The sequence below is a fragment of the Rhododendron vialii genome, chromosome 1a (assembly GCF_030253575.1).
Source record: "Rhododendron vialii isolate Sample 1 chromosome 1a, ASM3025357v1".
Lineage (NCBI taxonomy): Eukaryota > Viridiplantae > Streptophyta > Magnoliopsida > Ericales > Ericaceae > Rhododendron > Rhododendron vialii.
In genome coordinates this window covers 23,036,813-23,054,463 of record NC_080557.1, presented here as the reverse complement: position 1 = coordinate 23,054,463, position 17,651 = coordinate 23,036,813, and the positions used below count along the sequence as shown (strand labels likewise).

Genomic DNA, 17,651 nt, shown 5'->3' with positions numbered 1-17,651 from the left:
AAAATTCAACGCCAATCTCAATTCCAAGACTTAACCAAAACTGCATTTGGAATTCATTAAGAATAAATCATTAGCAAAATCGAAAAATAATTATCAAAACTGAAAAAATCATTACTCAATCATTTATTCCAAAAAATGCAAAATATTTACCAAAATGTCAGGGTTGAATAAAGGGTGGAGATTTATGCAGCGGAATGTGTATTAAATCCAACAGTCAAAATTTATGTAGGAATTTTATGTGGACCCCTACACCATCGCAATTTGTATTATAGATATCAGTGGATATTTTTTAAGAGTTTTTAAATATTCATCCTCATGAGTTATGCCACGTAAGTTTTCATCCCACTCACTTTTTGGGATTATGTTTTAATCCTTTTAAAAGATAAATTATCTATCTTACCCTTTTAATATGATATTCATGTGTATCTGTATATTTCCTTCCTAAATTTGTGGGATTGTAGTAATTAGTTACCTAAAATCATGGGACCATTAATGGATAGGAATGGGGAGAATTTTAAATTCTCAATTTTTCAAATCCTTAATGGATATATTCTAAATCATTCTCTCCTTAATTTCGTGCATTTTACAAATATTTAATTTCATGAATTTTCATAAAATGTATTATATTCTAATCTTACGTAAATAAGATTCAACCAATTTCACGAAAATTCATTTTTTCATAAATTATTTCTGCAAAATATCCATGAAACATATTTTTCGAAATATGGTAGATAGTCAAATCGATCATGTTTTTCATGAATACACAATGATTTATTTCAAGTTTATTGAACCAAAATAATTACGACCAAATGAATACACCATGATTTATTTCAAGTTTACAAATCTGAGCCATGATTTTATGAACTAAATAGCATAGACCGTGATTTTTTAGGAATGCACAATGATTTAATCGAAAAAAAACATGAATAAACCATTCATATACATACCATGAATAAAATAAACCATGAAATCGTAAACAAATAAACCATGAAATACAATTGAGATCATAAAATAAATCATGTTCTCAAATGTCTCAAACCGACCATGTTTTTCCTAGTTAATTCTCCAATATCACAATAAATGTATAATAAATAAATAAAAACCTTTCAACTACCTATGTAATCACAATAAAAAAAACAGAGCCTAAGAGCATCCACATTGTAATAAGCAAATTGGTATGGATAAGCAAACTTAACAACAATGCTAAAAAAACTCTTCGCATTGTAATAAGCAAAGTTACAAGTCTTTTAGCAAATAATCAAATTTTATCCATTCCATAACCAAACTTAACAACTTTTACCAATAACCAAAACTCAATAATCAAACCCAATAACCAAACTCAAAACTAAAAAACTAAAAAACACCCCACATTAGAATCGTCTCATCGAGACGAAAAATTTAGTGTGATCGGGTGCTTGATTAAAACTCGTTTGCAATTGGACATAGGTGCATTGCGTATTGTGGGATTTTTTTTTTATAGGGATGCAAAAATAACCAATGTGGAGGTAAAGTTTGTTAAGTTTGATTATGAACTAAATGGATAATCAAATGCTGACGTAACACATTTTGGTTATTGAATTTGATTATTCCCATTGCGGATGCTCTAAGCATAAAACAAAAAGAACCAATTTCTACATCTGCCGAAAACAAGAAAACAAGCTTGGTCTAGATGAGTTTCGCCACCTGGTCAAATTCATGGTGGTGGGGCTGAAAACAAGCTCCGGTAGATTGGATTTTTGAACGAGCCGATGCAATCGCCGGTGAAAACATTGAAGGAACAACCGCGGCGGCCTAGATCCGGTCGAGCAAACCAACCGAACCCTCTCAAAACGCTGGTTCTCACCGCTGCTAGCCACTCTTATCGACGGTGGGTCGGATGAGTTAGGGGCGGCTGTGGTCGGCGGCAAAATCCTTGGATTTGCAGAAGAGGGGGAGTGTGGACGACGCCTGAGTTGGCTCAGTGGTACGACCCGGCTTTAGGATGGGCGGGGCGACGACGATGTCATGGCCGACGGGATGAGTCGTGGAGATCGAGGGGGCGTCTGAATTTGAGATGACGGAAGACGTGGATTATGGAAGCAGTGGATACAAATACTATTAATACTAGGCGAGCGGCTCGTGCCAGCACGAGGTATCTTATGCCTGTTATTTTTTTGTCTAGAGTATTGGAGTAGTTTACAGTGGAATATGTCGCGGAAGTAGTTTACAAATATTTACATCTACTTTTAAGTTATAGTTGAGTTAATTATACAAAACGGAGAGTGCAAAAGTTCCAAAAGCAAATCTTACAAGCCAAAAGATTTGCCTATAGACACAAAAGATAAGACACCATAAACACAAGATTAGTGCTGGAAAGTATTGAAGCTAGAATAATAGACATGGCTGCAATATTAGTATAAGCAGGCAGAGTGCTATGGCCCACTTAGGTTAGGGGGCATGCCCGTCAGTTTTTACCAACCTCCGGTGTGTAATTGATATGTTGCTAGCTTCAACTCAGTCAAATAAGAATCATTGATTACCCCTGCTGTCCATTTATTATTCATTCAGGGCGCACAACAGGTGCTCCTTTCTCAAACCAGAACAGAACTATGAACGTTCGACCGAGGGGACTTGACTTATCCGAACTGAACCATAGCGGCTTAAAGTAAGGCTAAGCCTATCACGAGCAGCGTCGATCGACTCCGAGGTGAGTGTCGGCTTAGGAGTTGTTACAAACTTCTAAATGGAGAAGAAACTAAAGTAGAGTAGGACCATTAACACATATTGGTGCCTTCGGGCCACCATAAAATAGGAATGAGACAATCTGGAGATGTGCCTAGTTAAATAAGGGATCACTGGAAATTATATAATTAGATGAAGGCGTTATATACAAACTAAAAGATTTGCTACGATATCTACTTTGTAACATACAATGCTTGTATTGTCAGTGAATTCTGCTGCCGTAATGGTATAGAGCTCTTCTGTCTTTTCTGCAAATACAGTTGCAACAATGGATCCAGTTGCATCCTTGATTTTTACATTAAATTTGATCCTGCAGTAGAAAAGATGATGTTAGGTTTTGTTTTTGGATGAATGCAGGGCAGCTATAGTTTAGAAGCAAGTAACATAAATTTATTAATGTCTATAATTTACAGTGATTCGAAGGCTAAAATTCGGACAGCCATGAGTTTTTGGAAGTGAGTGATGCAAATCAAAAGATTTGCTTTGAAATTCAAAGGGCAGCAGTGCAAGGGAAATAGACAAATTTGCACATTTTGCATAACAAGCTTTAAGAAAAATGTAGATTAATCAGTTATAGAAAGCATTGTTTTTATTAAAGAGATATATGCTAACAAAAATGGAGACTATGTCATAGAACGAATCTTAAAGCATTGGGACAAAATAATGAATTTTAAAGACACCTCCCTGAGGGATTTATTCTTCCATAAATGTGAAACAAAATAATGAAGAGAAATAGTGGATGACTTACATAAGGTACAGAATTGGATGATTTGCTTGGGTTGAAATTTTCAATTCGCCTTTTTAACTCCTCCAGTTTAGCAAACTCAGTGTTGTTACTTTATTGAACCTGAAAAGTTCGTTTCATCACACAAAATTCAAAGAATGTGACTTCAGCTTCCAGATTTTCTAACTGCATACCAGATTGTTCAAATCTTCGCATAGCTTCTACTTAATCGCTTCGTCATCCTTTATAGCGTACAATGCTGCCTCCCACACCTGAGACAAAAACCAATCATCAAGAGCATAAAAGAAGGAAAATATTGGCCAAGTACATAGGAACTCTCATTGCCTCTCCATACATTATGATTTATGATACTTATGACTCCAAAAACTGATTACTAGTACTCTCTCATGCAGCCGCTACTCATCTGATAGCAAGTCATTTCACATCCTAATAGTTGATCACTCCACCATGCTATTTAGAAGGATTGTTTAGGGCCAAGAACATTCCTTGCATTGTAATCTTGCTAATAGTAAAGGCATATGCAATGTCATTAGATGTAACTTGAGAAATAAAACCATTTAAAGTTACCATCAAGGAGGAGGAAAGAGAAGCATCATGAACGCTGCTGGCTTCAGCCATGCTTGGCTGGACATAGCATCAAATGCCAATTTATTTTCAAACAAACTTGCAAAAGTCATTATGAGTAAGATTCATCAAGAAAGGTGGATAGTATTTGAATCAAATGTATAGTTCAAGTAACTGGTTTGTTTCCTACGTAAACAATGACAACATTCATAATTGTATTTGTTTGCAGATATAAAAAAGCTTTCAGGAGTAGAACCCTCAACATATATCTACAGAAGGTATTCACAGCTTGAACGTAAAGGAGGAGGAGCTAAACACATACTATACACATGTTCTATGATGATAAAAGAAGAACCATTTTCATATTTTCAAGGACTGAAGCACGTAAGTCATAAGGTTAATCAATTTGTTAGAACTTAAAAGCGACAAACCTTTCTTGCTTGTTCTTCCTTCATCTTTGCAACTCGAATGCTCTCAGTTGACTAATCAATTTTCTTCCTCATGTGTTCAAGAGCTTAGAGCATTCACAGTGGTATAATCAAAACAAAAAGGTTTATAAAGTTAGCAACATTTACTCAAAAAGAGCTCACATTGGAATAACTAAACTTAGAAACATCTTAGCAACTCATCAAATTTTGGCCTTTGGATAATCAAAACTATCAACCTTTTGCCAATAATCAAATTTAATTGTCTTCACATTTTCTCAATCAAGTATACCATCATTACACAAAAACTTTCTTTCTTCCATTTTCAACATGTTTATAACATAAATACTTTTAAAAACAGTTTTTATTTTTTTGCAAAAACAGTTTTTTTACACTTTTTTTATTCAAACTGTTTTTCAGCATTTTTTTTAAACTGTTTTTTTATTAAAACTTTTTTTCAAAAACTGTTCTTTTGAAAGAAATAACTTTTCCTATTCAAAAATTGTTTTTTTAACTTTTTCCAGAAAACTATTTTTTTTTTAATCAAAGTTTTCAAAAAAGTATTTTCTCTTTTTCTAATAACCTATTTTTATTAGTTTGAAAACTATTTTAAAAAAATTGTTTTCTATGTCACAATTTCTAGATTTTTATAAGTTAAAAAGGTGACGTGGCAAGTTTTGATTATTCAATTTTGATTGTACCACTGTGAACCTCTACATTGCTAACCTTAGCAACCTCTTGAATGAATAATCAAAAGATGATGTGGCACCTTTTGATTATCCACTTTTGATTATTCCACTGTGGATGCTCTTAGGCCATACAATAGAGCAACAATCATAAACGTCATAATTGTACCCATAAGAAGAAAAGAAGAGGAATTTAACAATTTTCTAAAAACAAGTTATGACAATGACCCAACCTCTTCATCTATTAGCTTCATCTCCAAGGAAAGTTTTTCCAGCTCTCATTCAACATCATGAATTTTCTAATTGTTTTCTTCAATGTATCCAATCAGAAGTATTACCAAAAAGTGAGCTAAATATTACACGTGGACTTCTTGATTCAAGGAAAAACGAATATGTGAAACTTCAGTTGATTTCTCTGTTATGTCGCAAATGGAACCTATTCATTTTTTCCCCAATCCGTAAGAGAATGCTTAGAAGTGTTATGACAAGCAAATCAAACTGGGCTGTAGATCATATGAGAAAGTTCAACTACACAGATCCATTGTCAATTTACTGGCTATCGTTGCTATATTTTTTCTGAACTTTGATTTTGGTGGGTTGAATTGAAATGCCTGTTCAAGAAACTTGGTTAGCCCAACAGGCCACGCTTTCATTCCTTCTTACGGAATTATGGCTGCTTTTTTTTTTAGTTCATACGTACATCAATTCGACTGACATCTACATTAATCAGTACATAAAACAAAACAAATCTACCTTCTAGGAGCCGTCCCGAATGTGAAAGGAAAGTGCAAGACATCGCACAATAACTGTAAAAAGCGACAAAAAACAGCCAAATCATGGTTAGTGGCTCTATGAGCATATCTTGGCAAGATATTGGATAAACCCTACCCAAAAAGACAAATACATTAATAAATTTCACCTTTCATTCTTGAGAGAGGGTTCCAGACCTCTGAATGAGACCGTTGATAATCCGAGACGACCAAGAGAGACTGTTCTACGAAAGAGAAACGGTGGGAAAAAAAAGAGAGGAAAAAAAGGCATAGTAGGAAAATAATAATAGTTGGTACTCCGCAAAATCAGAAACCCTAACAATATATATCAGGAATCGAGTACAAACCAGCAAAATCTTGTTGATGGTTTAGTTTTTGGACGAAGATCAGTTAGTGTTTGAATCATCAAGAGATGACGACGTCTTATCAGTTGTGTAGCCGCGGACATGGTCTACAGAGGGAGGCGGTAGAAGTGGGCGACAGGAGCACCTTCCGGCTCGTCAAAAAAAAGCGTGAACCTTAACGGGGAAGAATCTCACCTCGCGCGACCAGTCTCAGCCGCCAACACCACCGGAATACCCAATCGTCTTGCTCTGCCAAGACCCACGAGCCTCGGCACTGGCCTCAAGGCCCACAATACTTGCTTCTGAAAAAGGGGAAAATAATACCGGTTTATTTTTCAAAAGCGAAGAACAAAACCCTAAATTTCCGATTTACCCAAAAAAAAACCCCTAACCTGGTACCGCCATGCTTCTCCGGATACAGAGGAGGAAAATTTACCTCTGGACTTCGGAGAGAGAGGAGAGAAACTGGCGCAGTACAAAGAAAAAGGGGAAGTTGCTCTTTTACCAAAGTCACACGTGGGTCTCCTGTGTCCAAGACAGAAGGTGTGGCTGGGAGCACCCAATTCTTTTATTGCAGAAAGACGAAATCACCCTTGACATGATAACCAGCAGCTGCCCAATCGGGGGCACAATTGGAAAAATTAGCTAAAAAATGGCAAGCGGTGCAAATTGGCAAGCGTTTCAATTTTGCAAGCGGTGGGTTTTTGCCAAGCGTCCCACTTGGCTGTTGTTCCTTTAGTTTAAAGCTTTAGATATTAGTATTTGTAGGAGTAATAGATAATGGAGCCGTAGATTATGGAAGGCGATAATTTGGGGATTCAAAAGATATGTGATTATCCACAAAATTATGCTAGGACGTCGGGATAAGTTTTTAGTCTCAAAAATTGTATGTATATCCCTAAAATGATGGAAAGGACTTTCAAATTTATATTTTAGTCTCAAAATTCTTTGCCTATATATCTGGAAAAAAATAAGTAAATGTATATAATATATAAAAGGGTAATATTGGGTTTATTTAAAAGTGGGGATGAAAACATAACAGTTCAAAATGACCGGGATGGATACTTAATTACGTGAGATGAGGTTTGATGATGAATCTTTAAGTCTTATTTAATCACGTGCATCTTTATGTTATCGGCAAATTTGAGGTGTGCGTAAACTGGCTCGGTGATCTAGTTCCATATAAGAAAAATGTGAGTCAATGCATGACATGATGGCAATTATATGGACGCTCATTAGTTATTAAAGGCTTCATTCTCTGTAATTTTTTTGTCTTTTCGATTTTGTGTGTTTTGTTCATATACATGAACACCCTAAATTATTTTTCATATACATGATAATTTAGGTATTTCAAATTCAACGCTTTATTTGAACACTTTATTAATTCAATCAATTTTGAACACCCAACTCCGTTAACTTTAAACACCTTATAGTGTATTGTCCAACCCAATGTCATTGTTGTTAAAACAAAAGATGATTTTTCAATTTAAAGATGCGAGTAAATGATTAAAAACTAAATTTACAGCAAAAATGCAAAAAAAAAAAAAACCAAAAATTATATTTGTTGTGTCAAAATTGTAGACCAATTTATTAGTTTTCTAATATTTAATTTTACATAAAGCTAATTGTTTAAGTTACTCAATTATGACAGCCCTAGCAAAAAATTCTAGAGAAGTTTAAAAAAAAAAAATCTATGACCAAAAGCAAAAAATATTCACAATAGGCGAAAAAAATTCCAAATAGATGTTTGATTTTTTTTTAAATGTCGTCTTATATAAAAAAATTTCAATATCTTTCTACATTTTTACACTTGTTGAGAAGAATAATTAACCTTAGAAATTATGATGAAAACTCAACAAAAAATTAAATAATACCGAAAAAAAAGTTTTAGACAAAAAAAATTGGGGAAAATGGAGCCTTAAGTCTAATTAAATTTTGAACACCCCTTAAGAGCTAAATTTTGTTATTCCTCATAATATATTAAGACTTATAATGGTTCTTAATGGCTAAATTTCGTTATACCACGGCTTCTACAGCCAACCTGTCAACCTCTTCTCCGCCGCCACAACCCTCCTCTCCTCCTTCACCCAAATCGAGTTCAAACCAGATCAAAGAGAGAGAAAGAGAAACAAGTCAACGAGAGATGTAGGGAAACGATTCCCAAAATCCAGTAATGACGCGTATAGATTAGACAACAAAAAAATTTGTAAAACCTTATAAGGTGGAACTAGGGTTTTACCTCAACTCCCGCGACATGAACGCGAATTGAACTTGTTACAACACACCTTGCTGTATGCCATGAATTCTGCTCGATCGTACCGTACGATCTTCTAGCGTATTCCCCTACGTCTCGATTGCATTACTTAGCGTGGACTCCAAACGCAACATCTATGTTCTTTTTCTCACAACTTAATTTCGTATGTATTGAAATTATGTTCGAAACTAGAGAAAATAATCACACACACACACACATATATATGGGGCTACACTAGGGACCTAAGGAGTAATAAGTTTGGGCTCCCAGTGCAAATAAGAAACTTTAATCCCACCAGGATTCTTTTTCTTATTTCACTAATTATAATTAACCCCACTATGGAATTATAATTGCACTTCCGTCCTTATCTCAATTATATTTCGAGCTTCAAGTTATTAAAATACTTATTAATCTCCCAACGTTAAGATTACAGATGCCTGTTGATAAAAATAAATTACTGACAATCTCCCACTTAATCAACATCTTATAAAGACCTTGAGACTATTTGCTTAACTTATCCGACACCTTGAGACTACATGCTTAACTTATTCGATATGTCAGATAAAAATACCCACCTGCAGGGTTTAACATAATTGACACTTATAAGCTTACTCAAGGGGTTTCATCAATCCCTACTGGAATGTGGATTTCATCAATAATTAATAATTGTCATATACATAATGTTGCGACCCAACTCACTAAAACTATTGACTGTTTAAAAGATCTCACCCTTTAATGTATCAATAATTATCTTTAGATTAAGAGCATAAGTATTCATAATAACCATGAGGTCCTAATCATCTTTTGAAGTCAGTACAAAGACACTCAAAACAGTATCCTTTAATACACACAAAGTGTACTAGCACAATGAGTTGGAACTAGTACCATTCCTTGTATTCAAGATAGATCTACTAAAACATTGTGCTACAGTCCTACCGATGGTGTGTCAAATTTCATTTAAGACTGTGAACCATAACTTATATTTCACAAGAATCAATGATCCAATTTTCTATGTGTAAGCCGTACTCTACACACTGGATTATCTACTATGTAGAATAAAAGACACACATGCACAACATACAATAACATCATGCAAATATTGCCCATAAAAATTCTTATCAAAAAGGGATGAATCTAATTAGTAATTAAATATTAATCCATCACATAAAACCATGACTTTTAATATAATTTCTAACAATCTCCCACTTAGACCCAAAACCATATTGCCACGCATCTCACTCTCATTCCCTCTGCGTGACTATCAAAAGTCTTAGCATGTAAGCTGTTCAAAAACGGATCTGCTAGGTTGTTTACTGATGCAATCTTGGTCACAGCCACATCACCTCCCTATACAATCTCTCGAATTAGGTGATACTTACACTTGATGCGTTTTCGCTTCTTAGGAGTCATTGGCTCTTTAGAGTTAGCAACTGCACCACTATTGTTATAATATAGTGTAATAGCTGATTGCATTGAAGGAACCACTTCTAGATCTATCAAGAAGTTTTTGAGCCAAACGGCCACCTTAGCTGCTTTAGAAGCTGCCACAAGCTCGACCACCATGATGGAATCAACAATGCATGATTGTTTGATAGTCTTCCAACTTATGGCTCCACCTTCTAGGGTAAACACATATCTCGAGGTAGACTTCTGGAATCCTTATTTGACATAAAGTTTAAGTCGTGTACCAAACTATCTATCTGACTGGTAAACCAACATATAATCTTTAGTTCTTTTCAGATACTTGAAAATATGTTTCACTGCAGTCCAACGCTCCTGCCCTAATTAGACTGAAATTTGATGACCATGCTGACGGCAAAGCAAATATCAGATCTAGTACACAACACAGTATACATGAGGCTTCTTATTGCTGAAGCATAAGGAACTGCCTTCATTTTTCTATCTCAGGAGACTGATCCTTGGATAGATCGATTCCATGTCTGAAAAGAAGAAACCGTTTTCTTGGAATTCTGTACGCTAAAATGAGCAAGGATCTCATCGATATAAGTAGCTTGTGATAAGCCAAACATCCTATGCTTTTGATCTCGTGTAAGCTTAACCCCAAGGATGTGACCGGCTTCTCCCAAGTCCTTCATTTTGAATTGGCTGGATAACCGCACTACACTGAGGACAGCACTTCCACATTGTTTCCGATGAGCAGGATATCATCGACATATAGCACTAGAAACACCACCACTTTCCGTTGCGCTTCTTGTACACACACGACTCATTCGGACATTGATCAAAAGCAAAAGACTAGATTGCTTGATCAAAACGAACGTTCCAAGACCTAGATGCCTGCTTAAGCCCATATATGGACTTCTTGAGCTTGCACAACATGTGCTCTTGACTTTTTGCCATGAATCCATCTGGTTGCACCATTATGTGAATGTTTTCATGCAGATTTCACAGCCTTTTGCTAAAATTTCGCATCTTTATCTTCTAGTGCCTCATTGTAGTTGCAAGGTTCGGCATGTTATTTTTTAGGGATTATATCATAAGCTTCTCCCAATAACGTATACCGATTGGGTGGGACAACAACCCTCCCACTATGACGAGGTACCGGTGTGTTAACAACTCTTTCTTGCAGTGTAACCTCCTGTTTTATTGGTGTTGAAGAAGTCTTTGTCGGTCTCTCTCCTCTCAATTTCTCTAGAACAATCTTGCTTCTGGGTTTGTGGTTTATTACATAGTCTTTAACTAAGTATCGGGCATTGGTGCTAACAATGACCTTATGATTCTTAGGACTATAAAATAATCCACATTTCGTTCCTCTAAGGTACCCCACAAAAAATAGGTAAATCTGAATAACTCATCATTGATCTCACCATATCCATAAGAGTCCTATTCCTTCTCTCGGCTACACCATTTTGTTGTGGCATACTTGGTGTTGACAACTAGGATGTAATCCCTTTAGCTAACAAGTACTCCCAAAACTCTCCCAAGAGGAATTTGCCACCATGATCAAATCGCAGTGTCTTGAAACATTTACTCTAATGCTTCTCCGTTTTCACCCTATACTCCCTGAATTTTTCAAAATATTCAAACTTATGGTGAATCAAATGAATGTATCCATACCTTGAGTATTAATCAATAAAAATGATGAAATACTCAAAATCACCTCTTGCTTGGATATTCATAGGTCCACACAAATTAAAGTGAACCAATTCCAACAGCTCGTTGGCTCTATATCCTTTAGCTGAAAAAAGGCCTCTTTGTCATTTTACCTTCTAAATAGGATTCACAGACTGGAAGTTTCTCAACTTCCAATGAACCTAAAGGTTCATTCCTGACCAGTGTAGAAATCCTATTCAGATTAATATGACCAAGGCGTAAGTGCCAAAGATACGTTTGGTTCCATTTAGAAGGCTCATTTCTCTTACATGGCAAATTATTAGTGTTATTCAATTCATGCAGTTGCACTGTAGGAAATATAGGATTAATGATGTAGAGATCATCCACCAATGAACCAGAATAGATAAAACGTTTATTCAACATAATAACCACTAAGTTACTAAAATAAACCAAATATTCATCTTTAATCAACTTAGAAACTGAAACCGAGTTTCTTCTCAGAGTGAGAACATAAAAACAATCTCTTAAAATTAAACTCCTATTGTTACTCAAATTTAAAATAAGATTTCCTACTGCAACTGCTACCACTCTCGTAGCATTACCCACGTGCAGATAAATCTCTTCATCACTGAGTCATTTGATTTCCTGAAACCCAAGCAATAAATTGCAAACATGATTAGTGGCTCCTGTATCTACACACCAGGTACTGGTAGATAGCACCATTAAACGTGATTCAACAACTAGTGAAAAGATCTATCTTGATTGTTCACTTTATTGAGATAGAACAGACATTCTTTCTTCCAGTGTTCTTGCTGCTTCCAGTGAAAATACTTGCCCTTAGACTTTTTCACTCCACCTTAAGGCACTGTGACTGGTTCCACAACCTTCTTTTGAGACTTGTTCTGCTTCTTCTTGCCTTTCGACTTAGAAGTAGAATCATTTTATGTCACTAATACAAATGGTTTCTTCACACCCACAAGACCTTTAACTGCTTGGAGTTCTTTAAGAAGTTTCGGCAAAGTTAAATGCATTTTGTTTATAGAATAATTCAGGCAAAACTGCTTAAAACTCTCAGACTGCAGTGAGTCAAGAACGAAATCGATCTGGATTTTCCCATCGATTTCAGCTTCAAAGATCTCTAGTTCATTCAAAAGAGCTATTATCTTCAGAACATGATCCCTAATTGGGGTCCTTACAACATGGGTCATGCTCACCAATTCTTTCATCGCAACTAGCCTTCCAGCATGATTCTGCTCCCCAAATATTTTTCTGAGGTTTAGCATCATATTTTAAGCAGTTTCCATAGACTGATGTTGATGTTGCAATATGCTCGACAAAGAAGCCAGAATATAACACCGTGCCATCTCATCAGCCTTAACCCAATTTTTATAAGGCTTTGCTTTTTGTTCTGTGGCATTCTCATTAGATCCAGGAGGGCATACCTCAGACAACACAAATTTGTGCCACTCAGCAGTTAACACAATATCCAAATTCCTTTTCCAGTCAATATAATTCGATCCAGCAAGTTTATTTTCTTTGAGAATAATTGCAAGTGGATTGAAAGAACCCATTTTTGAATCTGAGAATCACATAACAACAATTATGAAGGGTAATAAAAACTTGAATTTCATTTTAATATTGGTTCCCTCAACTACATGTTAAAAGAAAAACATTAGCAACCCTACACACCGTGAGCATGCCTCGATGGGAAGGTCGTCTACTCTTCATTATTCGTGTAGATAGGCACAACCTTTTAATTTTACTATCTAGACACAAGACCATGCCAAGCAAAATTAAATAGTCAATATTGTTTCGATCCTATAAATAATAACAGTGACTCAGATGGAGAGGATATTATTATTTATAGCTAAGTGTATACCATTACCTTGCTTTTAGACCTATTGTTCCGTTATGAACCACGTCAGATGGAGAAGTGACCCACACAATAATTATCTTAGAGCTATCCCTTTAGGAAGTTTGTACTGATGATTGCACAATTAATTTTGTCCGATAGGGAGGCAGGTTCTAAAACCAACACACAAAATTAATTATATCATCTACAAACTAGGAATGGAGACCATGGAATTTATCCAAAATAAATTCCCACTCCCACTTAGTTATTTAAAAAATTTGAAAGGGTTATCAAAATTTTCATTTTGCAAATAAATTGTGATCTAGATCAAAGGCCAAATATTACCATGTTGTCTCAATATGGTAAACTATCACATATGCAAACAATATGGAAACACAAGATAAAAAATTAGAAAATTAGAAGTCGCCCTCGTTTTTTAGCCTCGGTTTGAAACCAACCCTAAAATATTTTTCCGAACCTAAATAGGTTCGGGTATGTTGATTCATGACTTTTGTGCCCCTCGCCCTCACACTCTCACTTTCTCTCTCAAACTACACCCATCAGTTCTCGACGAAGCCTCCAATGGCGAGGTCAACGATGACTAGTTGGAAGAGGATGACAAAGAAGACTTCCGCCGCCGCCGCCTTTGCCGTTGCGCCACCACCACTGCTCTCTCCGATGCCGACTATTTCTCCTTCGCTGCTCTCAGCGAGATCATGATCGCCAACCAGAAAAGGGGACATCGTGAAGTTAAACTCCTCTTCTTGATCAAACCAAACAGAAAAATTAAGGAACAAATTTATGCAACAAATCGTCCAACGGCAACTGTAAAATCTGAAATCCTCCTTTCCCTCCTGAGCTCTGCCTCCGTCACCAAAGACGTCGACTCCGACGAGGTCCCCTTAGAACCAACGATCCTTTCTTTAACAAATCCTCTCTCCTCCATCGGCTCAAGATCGCTGGGACCCCGAACCCCATTGCCAGCTTCTAGCTCTCACATCTCCCATAGACGACGTTGTTGGTGATGGGGACTCCGACGCTGTCTTCGGTACTAGAAAATGCAAGAAACTAGTGATTTATGTAGGAATTATTAGGTGTTATCAGATCATAAAAGGGACGGATCCATGTGATACTCCATATTCTAAATTAAGGTGAATTTTTTGCTTTTTGTTTTAGACCCCAAATTGTAGCATGTGAATTGTTTTGTGAGGGTATGTGAATTGTGTATTTATTGTCTATGTGAATTGCATATTGAATTATGTGAACTGTGTGTGTTAAGGCTATGTGCATTTCTGCAGTGGGTTATGAGAATTGCATATGTGAATTATTTATTTTAATATGTCGTGAGTCTTTGTGAATTGTACGGTAGGTTATGAGAACAACATATGCGAACTGTTTATTTTAATGTGTGGTGAGGTTATGTGAACTGTGCAGTAGGCTATGAGAACTGTATATGAGAATTGTTTATTTTAGTGTGTGGTGAAACTATGTGAACTGTGTTGTGTGCTATGAGAACTCCATATGTGAACTGTTTAATTTAGTGTATGGTATGACTATGTAAACTGTGTGGGGGCTAGGAGAACTGCATGTGTGAATTGTGTATTTTAGTGTGTCGTGAGGCTATGTGAACTGTGCGGTAGGCTATGAGAACTGCATATGCGAATTATTTATTTTAGTATCGTGAGACTATGTGAACTTTGCGGTGGGCTATGAGAACTGCATATGGGAAACTGTTTATTTTAGTGTGTCGTGAGGCTATGTGAACTGTGCGGTGAGCTATGAGAACTCCATATGCGAATTATTTATTTTAGTATGTGGTAAGACTATGTGAATTGTGTTGTGGGCTATGAGAACTGCATGTACGAATTATTTATTTTATTGTGTCGTGAGACTTTGTGGATTTTATTAGGTAGGTACAGAGAAATGGCGGTGGAGGATTTTCTCTATTTTCTTTTTCTTTTAACTATTTTATTTTTTAGCCTTACTTTTTTATTACTACTGCTACACTTGGTTGGATTTTAGCTGGGTGCTACAAATTTGTTTAATTTTTTGCTACTTCGAAAATTTGTTCAATTTTTGTTTGTGTGTGTATTTTCTCTGAGAACTGTATTTTTTCTTTTGAGAAATGTGTATTTTCTATGAGATTTATGTATTCGTCCATGAGAACTGTCTATAAGAACTATGAATTTTTCATGAGAACTGTTATTTTCTATAAGAATTGTTATTTTTTATGAGAACTGTCTATGAGAATTGTATATTTTATATGAGAACTGTGCATTTTCTATGAAAACTGTATATTATACAAGAGAACTGTCTATAAGAACTGTGTATTTTCTACGGAAACAGTGTATTTTTCTATAAACACTGTGTATTTTTCTAAGAGAACGGTATATTTTTTATGAGAACTGTGTATTGTCCATGACAATTATCTATGAGAACTGTGTATTTTCTATGAGAATTGAGTATTGTCCATGAGAACTATGTATTTCTATGACAACTACATATTTTCTATGAGAACTGTGTATTTTAGTGAGTGTTGAGGCTATTTGAACTGTGTATTTTCCAATTCACATAGCCATTTCAAATAATTCTCATAGAACTGACTATGAGAATTGGCAGTTCTCATAACCAGCTCACATAGCTAAGGGTATTTTTGTTTGAAATAATTCGTATAGGGACAGTTCTCATAGAAATAGTTCTCATAGACAATTTTCATAGAAATAGTTCTCATAGAATTTTCTCATAGCAAATGGTATTTTTTTAATCTTTCATAATTTCATATTCAATATAGATCTTGTTTAGTAGATATCGTCGAGTAGGTTCCAAAAATATAATTTTTTTTTTAAAAATGAATATCTACAACAAAAGATATGACTTTTTGAAATTTAAACAATATTTTAATGGTTCACCAGTGCTCATAGAGCATTGGATAATTTTTCTATACTAGATGCTCTCTAGTTCTATACGCTGATGCACGTGAAGGGGCATGGTTGAAATAAAAAATACAAATAATTATACATGACTAAATTAAGACCAAATCTAATTTTTGGAGCCGGCCTAAAAATTCCTCATAAAAAATCCAGCTATTACGGTCAAGGATGCAATCTTTGAACGGCAAGAAATTCTTCCATAACTTGAAATCCTTGAAAGAGAAGGAATCTTTCAATAGCTTGAAATCCTTAAGCAATAAATAATCATTCCATAACTTGAACTCCTTCAGCCATACTTGTGTGGAAGGCCTAGATACTTTGAATCAATCAAGGAAACCAAAATCCAACTGTGCTTAGGCAAGAAAATTCGGATTTGATATATTTCCGCGTAAACTGCACAACCTTTAGTATTTTGGCCATATCTTCCTCATCCTACCTCTGATTGAAGTGATTTAAATTGGGTTGGATTCAAAATTCAATTATCTACAACTTCCGTAGGAGCAGATTTTCTAATTCTAACGTTTACTGAGTTGAAATAGCCCTGCAATTAGACTCTACAAATCTAAAAAAAATCTTTGCAAGCCAAACAACTTGTATCTTCTGTATCTACCATCTTCAATCTCCAAATAACCGTCGAATGCTATTACAATCAAAGAAACATACATACATCGATGTTATGCCTCCATTGGAGTTCACATGCTACGTTAATTATTATAATCACATAAAATAATCGTGGTAACCAATAAATAACAATAACCATGAAAAAAATTATCGTGGGATCCAATTACATAAAATCAACAAAAAATCATGTGATCATAATAGATGGATAAGAATGCTGCAAAACAAGGGTTAGCACAGTTCTACGTTTTACCCTCTATAACCTACAGACAACATGGACTGTTTAATCTATACGCGTGATTACAGCGTGCTTTGATACCACTATTGGGAAACAATTCACAGAACCCAGTAATGACGCGTACAAATTAGATAACAAAAAAATTCGCAAAACTCTACAAGACGGAACTAGGGTTTTATCTCAACTCCCGCGACACGAACGCTAGTTGAACTAGTTACAGCATACCTTGCTGTATACCATGAATTTTGCTCGATCGTACCTTACAATCTTCTAGCGTATTCCCCTACGTCTCGACTGCATTACTGAGCGTGGACTCCAAACGCAACCTCTGTGTTCTCTTTCTCACAGCTTAATTTCGTATGTATTGAAATTATGTTCGAAACTAGAGAACGTAATGACATATATATAGGGCTACACTAGGGAGCTAAG

The 17,651-nt window shown here is 35.6% G+C and overlaps 1 long non-coding RNA gene across 1 annotated transcript; it reads right to left on the bottom strand.

Annotated features, from left to right (window-relative positions):
* Positions 1–2,804: 2,804 nt before the first annotated feature.
* On the bottom strand, positions 2,805–6,937 carry LOC131323098 (uncharacterized). The gene is made up of 7 exons (XR_009199082.1): positions 6,648–6,937; positions 6,259–6,557; positions 6,061–6,135; positions 4,462–5,947; positions 3,640–3,717; positions 3,470–3,568; positions 2,805–3,031 (listed from the first exon to the last, which is right to left on the bottom strand). It is a non-coding gene; the product is annotated as an uncharacterized LOC131323098 (long non-coding RNA).
* Between the last annotated feature and the right edge of the window lie 10,714 nt (positions 6,938–17,651).